At 38.6% G+C, this 8101-nt stretch overlaps 1 long non-coding RNA gene across 1 annotated transcript in view; it reads right to left on the bottom strand.

The window, feature by feature from the left end:
• Window positions 1–8101, bottom strand: part of LOC110296840 — a 97810-nt gene that overhangs the window by 44574 nt on the left and 45135 nt on the right. Inside the window, exon 3 of the long non-coding RNA XR_002378218.1 lies at window positions 4812–5004. This is a non-coding gene — a long non-coding RNA (uncharacterized LOC110296840). The remainder of the gene's footprint in view (window positions 1–4811; window positions 5005–8101) is intronic.

Raw genomic sequence — 8101 nt, 5'->3', positions numbered from 1 at the left:
TGGGTGGGTAGGGAAGTGGGGGGCGGTATGGGGGACTTTTGGGATAGCATTGGAAATGTAATTGAGGAAAATATGTAATAAAAAATATTAAAAATTTAAAAAATGGCCATCTTAACAAGACTCTTTTAAAATTTAAAACCATTTTGATGCGATTGTTACAGAGATAGCAAAGCAGTCATCCTAACATCCTCAGGAAACATTTATTTTATAATTTTTGAAATGCATTGTAAATAAAGGAAAGTTTATCAAAGGACACTTTTACATCACTCATTTTGCTATACTTTTGCTAAAAAAAAAAATGTGATTGTAAGTTCCATGTAATCATCTCAGCTATGTTTCAAAAGCAAAAACCCATGTCTTCAATATCTCTAATATTTGAAGTGTGAACATCCATGTATGTTCACACTGTCATAGACACATGAAGAGGCAAACAGGAAAAAAGACACCACCACAGAGTGGATCCAAAGAGATCATTGCTTGTATTCCAGGGGTGTGCCCTCAGACAATCACGGCACTTCAACTATCTGTATGGCTATTTTCACAGCCATAATAATTCCATATTCTGTTAGGTTATTGTTTGGAATCATGACCTCCTATGTAAAATTGCCAGTAGTAATCATGGCACATGAAAGAAACTGATGATGCTAGCAAATTTTAGGGGGAGTAGACTTAGCCATAACAATCCAAGCTTGGACACCTGTACACAATAGACAAACATATGAGTAATAACTAAAGCATAAAAAGATCCATTAAGTGTAGTCACAGAGTTCCAGAGACAGCCCCCTCCCTGTTACATGCAGGCCGTGTCCATCTCCTGGGGTCTTGACATGAGGTTTAGGGCTAAATAGATGGCAAGAAGTCTGCATAACTATATAGTCCTGGGTGAATTTGTAGCCTTTCCCATCATGTTTCTACTGCCCTTGTGCAAGTGGTCTTACAAACTCTCAAAACTGGGTACAAACTTTTCCTGGAGCCACACTCCTCCTCTGGCTGGTACCAGAATTCAATCATTCATTTTTTCAGCATGAAACTCCAATTCCCTGGGGTCTACTGTCCCCAGAGTCTATTATACAAAGGGAACCACACAAGTGCCTCTTGAGAATATTTTCATTCCTGCCAGGATAACAATAATAACATGATAAAAATCTGGTTATTGTTATTGTACTTCCTTAAAGCATGATCCCACTGCTATCTTCCACTCCTCAATGGTCTACAATGAATTATAGTGAAGGTATCATTAAGAGTGGACAAGAAAATATTAACCTCAATGGAATAACCCAAACCGCAGAAGACAAGCACCTCGTGTTCTCTTATCTGTGGATAATAGCTCCCAGGCTTCAGATTAGAGTACATAATCTGGAATAACCACAAAAGCCATGAAAGTAAAAAAGGAGACTATGGTAGGGTAAAGGGGAGAAAAAGCTCCCGAGTGGAGTTCTGTGTGCAGTGAGGGTGAAAATGGAAAGAACAGGAAGGAGGGGATTGTAACAGGGGCAAGGGGATAAATAGAGAGGGTAGTGTTAAAAGCATTAAGGATGTATTAAAAGCCATAGGGAAATAAACCATTTTATAAGCCTATTATGTGTGTGTGTGTGTGTGTTTATGCTCTCTCTCTCTCTCTCTCTCCTCTCTCTCTCTCTCTCTCTCTCTCTCTCTCTCTCTCTCTCTCTCTCTCTCTCCATATATATATATATGCACTCATGCATGGGAAGAGTTAGAGGAGGAATATAGGTGGAAATAATGGAAATAAAATACTCATAAAATTATCAAAAATAATAAAAATTATTTTAAAAAGTCAATATGTCAAGACAAGCACACTCACACTTGCAAGACAGAGAAGTACTGGGCCAGTTGGGCTACAGTGCAAGCTCCTGCCTCCAAAAACCAAAGCCAAAACAAAGCAAAAGGAATAGGCAAAGATACAAATTAAGGGTCTCTGGGAGTAACAGTAGTATAGAGTCATTTTCACAGGCTAGTCTATTAAGTTAGTGGCTAACCTCTAGTGACCAACAGTCTCTCATTTACAAATTAGAAATTATTTTTTCCTCTCAAAGACTTCATTTAAAAGCTACACATATGTAAATTTTCTAACAGCTCCTAGAAGAGAGCAGATACTCAAAAGTGGCAGCTATGGCGATAAATGCAACAATTAGTCTCATATGTTTACTGGTTCCAGGATGAGAACCAGATTAATCTTTGCTTTTAAAGTGTCCTTTGACACAGAACACAGTGAAGAAGCGATGTCTTTCCTCTCAGCATCCTTCTCAGCCCTGGCACCTTGCTGCCTCCTGTCTACACAGGAAGTCCTAAGACATCAAAGCAGGTGTGGGCAACAGTGACCTCAAGGGGAGCTTGGACCAGCTCAGGCAGGGTCATATGGCAGGCAGCTGCTTAAGGACTTGAGAATGTGTGCATAAAGTAGGCTGCTCAGCTCACAGTGAATTAGATCTCTGATTCTTTATATTTCTTCCTTAATCCCCATAGCTTTGATTTTAAGTAGCACTGGTTCATGTGTAATTCTAACAAAGGCTTCTCTCAAAATCCAAAATAACTCTATTCAGTTATTATGCAGCCCTCTTTTATGACCTTATTATATAGGGAGGTTTTGTTAAACAGATTTTTCTCTCTTGCAAATTAGTACAGAACATACTTTATTTTTGTGTGTCTCAGCAAGGTTTCTAAAATCCTTCCCACATCACAGTTCATTTAGACCAATTAGAATTCCATGAACAGAAGATAAAGTATGTTATTAAAAAAAGGAGGCTGGGACTATCTAGTGGTACCAGGGCTCTGGGAAAGAGTTTGGCATTTCTTCAGAAAACTAAACATGCAACCCAGCAATTACACTCCTGGAGAAATCTCCCAGAGAAATGAAAATTTATGTTCCCCGAAATCCTTATGCACAAACTTTCACAGCAACTTTATTTGCAAAAGCTGAAAACTAAAATCAGCACAGGTGTTCTTCCACAGGAGGAAGATCTTACAAATGCCACTGAATGTGTCTTATAAGGAAAGGGAACTATTGACACTTCGGGGATTATACTGACAAGGCCAGTCCCTAGGGGGTACACAGAGCTGATTCCATCTCTGTAACACATTCGAAATGAGCAAAGTGGAGAGCATGTTAGTAGACATCAGGAGTTAATGACTAGGCAGGGTGATGAAACAATGATGTATTTCTAATACACAACAATCCCACCATATACACACGAAACTCGGAAACTCTGATTACATTTCCTGAGTCACAGGACTCATGAGGATGAATCAACACTCAACATGAGATGTATCCTAGTTATTTTGTACATGGGATTTCTTTTTTCAGTATCATCCTTCATAATTGCATCTTGATCTGCAATATCGTTCAGGAAATGGTGTTCATCTTAAAAACGGAGTAAAATCAATAAGAAAAGGGCTGAAGGTTAGTTTTGAAAGAGAACAGATAAGCTAATGTTTATGCCAAGAAACCCCAGACTAAGAAGTGCATCCTCTCAAGTATGGGAAGGCACATGTCTATTGTGTTGCCCTCAAAGCTGTCTAAAATTATATCCCAGAGTGCAAAACCTCCAGAATCTTCCTTTTCTCTATCCCTTACATCTGTGCTCCATCCATCAATAAATTCCAGAATCCAGAATTGTTTTCATCTTCTACACGACCACCACAGGCTCTCACCTGGGTTGTTCTAGTAGTCTTGTAAATGGTTTCTAAGTCCCTCTGCTCCTCTACAGTCCATTTCAGCACAGCAGGTGGACGATGCTTGAAAATCTTATCCGATCTTGGAACTGGCATTATGCCTCAATCAGTAAAAGCAATTGCCACACAAACCTGGTAACCTGACTCTATTCCCTGGAAACCCAGTGTGGAAGCATTCTAGTAAGTGGTCCTCTGACATCCATATGTGCACTGTGGCAAGGGCATGCGTACACACACACACACACACACACACACACACAGACACACACAAAAAAAATAAATAAAGAAAACTTAAGAATAAATTAATAAAACAATCACTACTTAGATTGGAGGGCAGTTCAAACCATCTACCTAAGACTCCTTTTGGAACCCACCCATAGCTTCACACACGAATAAGTAGGCAAAACCCTCCCTCACACTTTCTAGGTTCCACAAGATACGACTCCCACTTTAGCCTTCTATACTTCTTTACTCCTCTTTATTCCCCAGCTTGAGCATCATTGGTTGCTTTAGTTCTGCTTTTGAGTTTCTGCCTTAGGGCCTTTGTACCCTTTATTGCATGTATCTTCAACAGTTTTCTATATAACCCCACACTCCTGATTTCTGCACAGCTCAGGTGTGTGGTTGAAGGCTCCCTTTCCACAGGTTCGTTGTACTTCTCCCTGGCCCCATTTATCTCCCAAGGAATTCAACATCCCTTGCCTACATACCTCTTGTTCATCTTATATTTTAGTCTTCCATTATAGATATGTTTACCAGCACTGAAAATATTGCCTAGCACACACAATACACTCTATTTGTTGGGAAAAAAGTCCTACATGAATAAAAAATGAAGCAAACAGATAATGCAGTGTCATGCAACAGGAAACACTGGTTAGAGTCTTGATACAGATTCTCTTTCCTCAAGTCTAAGCCACAGACTTCCTATACCCTGCCCGTTTGCTTGAACAATTCATAATTCCTTTGCCAGATTATAATTGCCTACACATCACCCACTGCTGAACTGGTTTGTTCAAATGGCTCTTAAGAAGATGTCTCCACGAGATCAGAAGCTCAACAGCTAAAGCTGGAATTGGGCTCTTTGTAATTCTCTAGTTAGAACTTTATGGAACTAAGCTCACCCATCCTCAGCTGCTTCACACTCTTCCGTTTTTCTCTTTTTGACATTTTGAGAGTATGTTCTAATCTTATGGTGGCCATGTCTTCTCTTTCAGATGCAATTAAAACAGCTTCTGCCGCTCATATTTCTCCACTTCCACATTTCTCCATTAACATCTTCCAAGGTGGAATCTTGTCACCAAAAAGATGTAAGTCCTAAACAAAAGTGAGAAAACCCATCATGAGGCAGAGGCAATATTTTTAAGCTCAAAAGAACAAGAGAAATTTTATACTAAATCTTGCTAGCTGTCTTGACTGAAGCAACCATTTTCCCCTAGACTTTAGAAATGCAGATTTGAATTACTCATTTTAAAGCAAATCAGAAACTTATGTTTTTATCTGACTGTTCTACCCTGAAATGTCACTCTAAGTTTAAAGCTCTTGAATGTTGTTTTATGGAGAGTCCTTGGAGATAACTTTGTATATTGCAGATTTGGTTTGTATAGCACTGTGTTTGAAGAGAACACTGACAACAGTGAGACAAACCATGGGCGGGGGTGAAATACATAAAGGAGACTCTACTCTTAGGAAAGAAGTGCAAGGCAGGAGGAATCATGCTGCATTCTGAGCAAGATAATAAAATACACTCGGTTCTGTGGGGAAGAAACCTAAAACCACGGACTTCATCTTTCCCCCTGTAACACAGAAAGGCTTCTTTTAAGATTGTACAATGCATTTCCAAGAGTAAGACCAGCAGCAGCAGCGTTATAACAATGATGATTATAATATCCACAATGATGCTTAAAAGCCATTAGATATTACCATTCCAATTCACATTACTGTTCCCTTTGAAAGCACTGTTTATACTACTCAAATGGAGGCTCATCCCTGCCCTGCAGAAAACCATGACTCCACTAGGCAACTTCTTTCTTAACCTGCTGTCTGCTTGTTTGCTTGTGGAGAGAAAGATTTACACTGCTGGCAAAATAATGAGGATACAATACAGGATTGTTAATTGTAAGTACACTGCAACAGAAGATCAGGCTAGGTTCACACCTCACAACTAGCAATTCCCTAATTCCTCTAACCCTGCTTCTAACTAACTGCCATTCTACTCCTTGCTTCTGTGGGTTTGACTCTTATGCATGCTTCATTTTAGTTGAATCATATAGCATGACCCCTTCTGATCCTAATTTGTGTCAATTAGAATAGTGTCCCTGGGGGTCAGCCATGGTGTCACAAGTGTATATAATAAGATTTCCTTCCCTTTCTTTGGACCTATGTAGCCAGGCTTTACCACTTTATAAGACAATTTTACAATGTGAATTGCTTGAAAACTGATAAGATTAAATACTGTGCTTTATTTCCACCAAGAAGCCGAGACATGATGGACTCTTTAATGAGTATTTCCTTCCAGATTTCATTTTTAAGTTAGCATCACATGATGGCTTTCATTATAACACTTCCATATGTTGCTGTCATATTTTATTCTTACTTAGTCCTCCTCCCCACCACGTGCTAATCCTTTTCCTCCCTGGAACAACCCCCCTTCTATGTTCATGTCACATGGTTTCATTACTCTTTTCTCTCTGTCTTCCTCGGGATTCTTGTCCTCCTGCTCACAGTCCCCTTTCTGCTTTCAGAAGAATTGATTTGTAAGCTAAATGAGATCCCATTATGTGTATCCTCAACACTGCAGTCCTCCCTCTGTCAATGGAACATCAGATTGCTTCTGGGCTGGTCTACTTCTTACTACTGTAAGAAACACAAGAGTTCTGGCGTTTCTTCCACACACTGATCCCATTTACTTTAGAGACCTGTGCACCAGTGAGATTGCTGAGTTAAATTCATTTCTGTTTTTAGCATACTAGGAGTTTCTACACTGCTTTGCCTAACAGATTCATCCTTTTATATTCCCAACAAGAGATGTACAAACTGCAACACAATAATGTAAGAAACACGAAAAAGCAAAGCAATGTGACTCTTAGAAAAAGAATCAAGACTCATCAACTCCTGAACACAAGTATGACCAGTGACCTGAGAAGGGATGAATTTAATCCAGAACCTGGAGAGTCAGCAACACAAAGGATGAATGAGAAAATCAATGGCAATAAAAACTCATCAACAACATGGAAGAAAAATAAGCAAGGAAACTCATTCTGAAAAAAAGGTGAAATATTAGAAACAAGAAACCAAATGAGTCCAAAAAAACCTGTGAAAAGCATAATCAATAGATTCAACTGGGCAGAAAAAGATAACTGGGATGGTGGATAAAGCTGATAAGATAACTTTATTCAGATATCAATAAGAAAAAGCATAAGCATGACCATGATGCTCAAGAATTTGATAAAGATCAAGAAACTGGAGGTAAGAATTTAAAAGACAGAAGTTCAGGTAAGCATTAAAGGCATAGAAAGTCTATTCACTGAAGGGATAACAGAAAGTCCCCACACTCCAGGGACATTTAAACAGAAGAGGTTTTAGAACCCCAAGCAGACATGACTAAATAAGAACTTCTCCCTGCTACAGTATAATCAGGGTGTCAGGGATACAAATCAAAGTTAAAGGCAATAAAAGAAAAGTACTAACTGATGTATAAGGGCAGAACCATCAGAATTACATCGCATCTCTAATCAACAACCCTTAAATCAAAGATTCCTGAAAGCAAATAACCACCAGCCATGAATACTCTATGCAGAGAAGCTGGCTTTTACAGTTAATGAATAAAAACATTTCAAGACCAGCACAAACTGAGACAGTTTGTGACTACCAAGTCAGCAAGACAGAAAATATTTAAAGAAATAGCATGTGTAGAAAAGGAAGTAAATCTCATCCAAGTGAACCCAGAAAAGATAAAAGTTGAGCTAGAAAGGGATCCAACATGTCCAACATAGCAGACAAGCAAACCATTGAAACCAAAGGAAGGGAATGAAAAGAATAAAGCAAACCAATCATAATTAAATGAATTAGTAAATCTTTCCCCATAGTTAATGTATGTGTAAATAAACTTAATTGACTAATAAATAATGTAGGGTTGAACAGATTATGCTATCTCCAAGAAAATACCTTACAGGTAAAGACCCCTACAGATTGGGATTCGAAGGATGAACAATATGCCAAAAGTAAACAAAAATTAAGACCCAGTTGGCATAGCTATTTTGATATCTAATAAAGTAGGCTACCAAAAAAAAAAAAAAAGCCTCTGAGTTATACTATACACTAAGTGAAATGGATTTATCAGGTCTGATAAGTTTATCTGTAGAATATCAAATCCAACAGAAATAGAACACACATTCTTTTTTTTTTTTTTTTT

Source organism: Mus caroli, chromosome 6 (genome assembly GCF_900094665.2).
Source record: "Mus caroli chromosome 6, CAROLI_EIJ_v1.1, whole genome shotgun sequence".
In the NCBI taxonomy this organism is placed as follows: Eukaryota; Metazoa; Chordata; class Mammalia; order Rodentia; family Muridae; genus Mus; species Mus caroli.
Note: the sequence above shows the minus strand (reverse complement) of the source record. Positions and strands in the feature narration are given on the sequence as shown.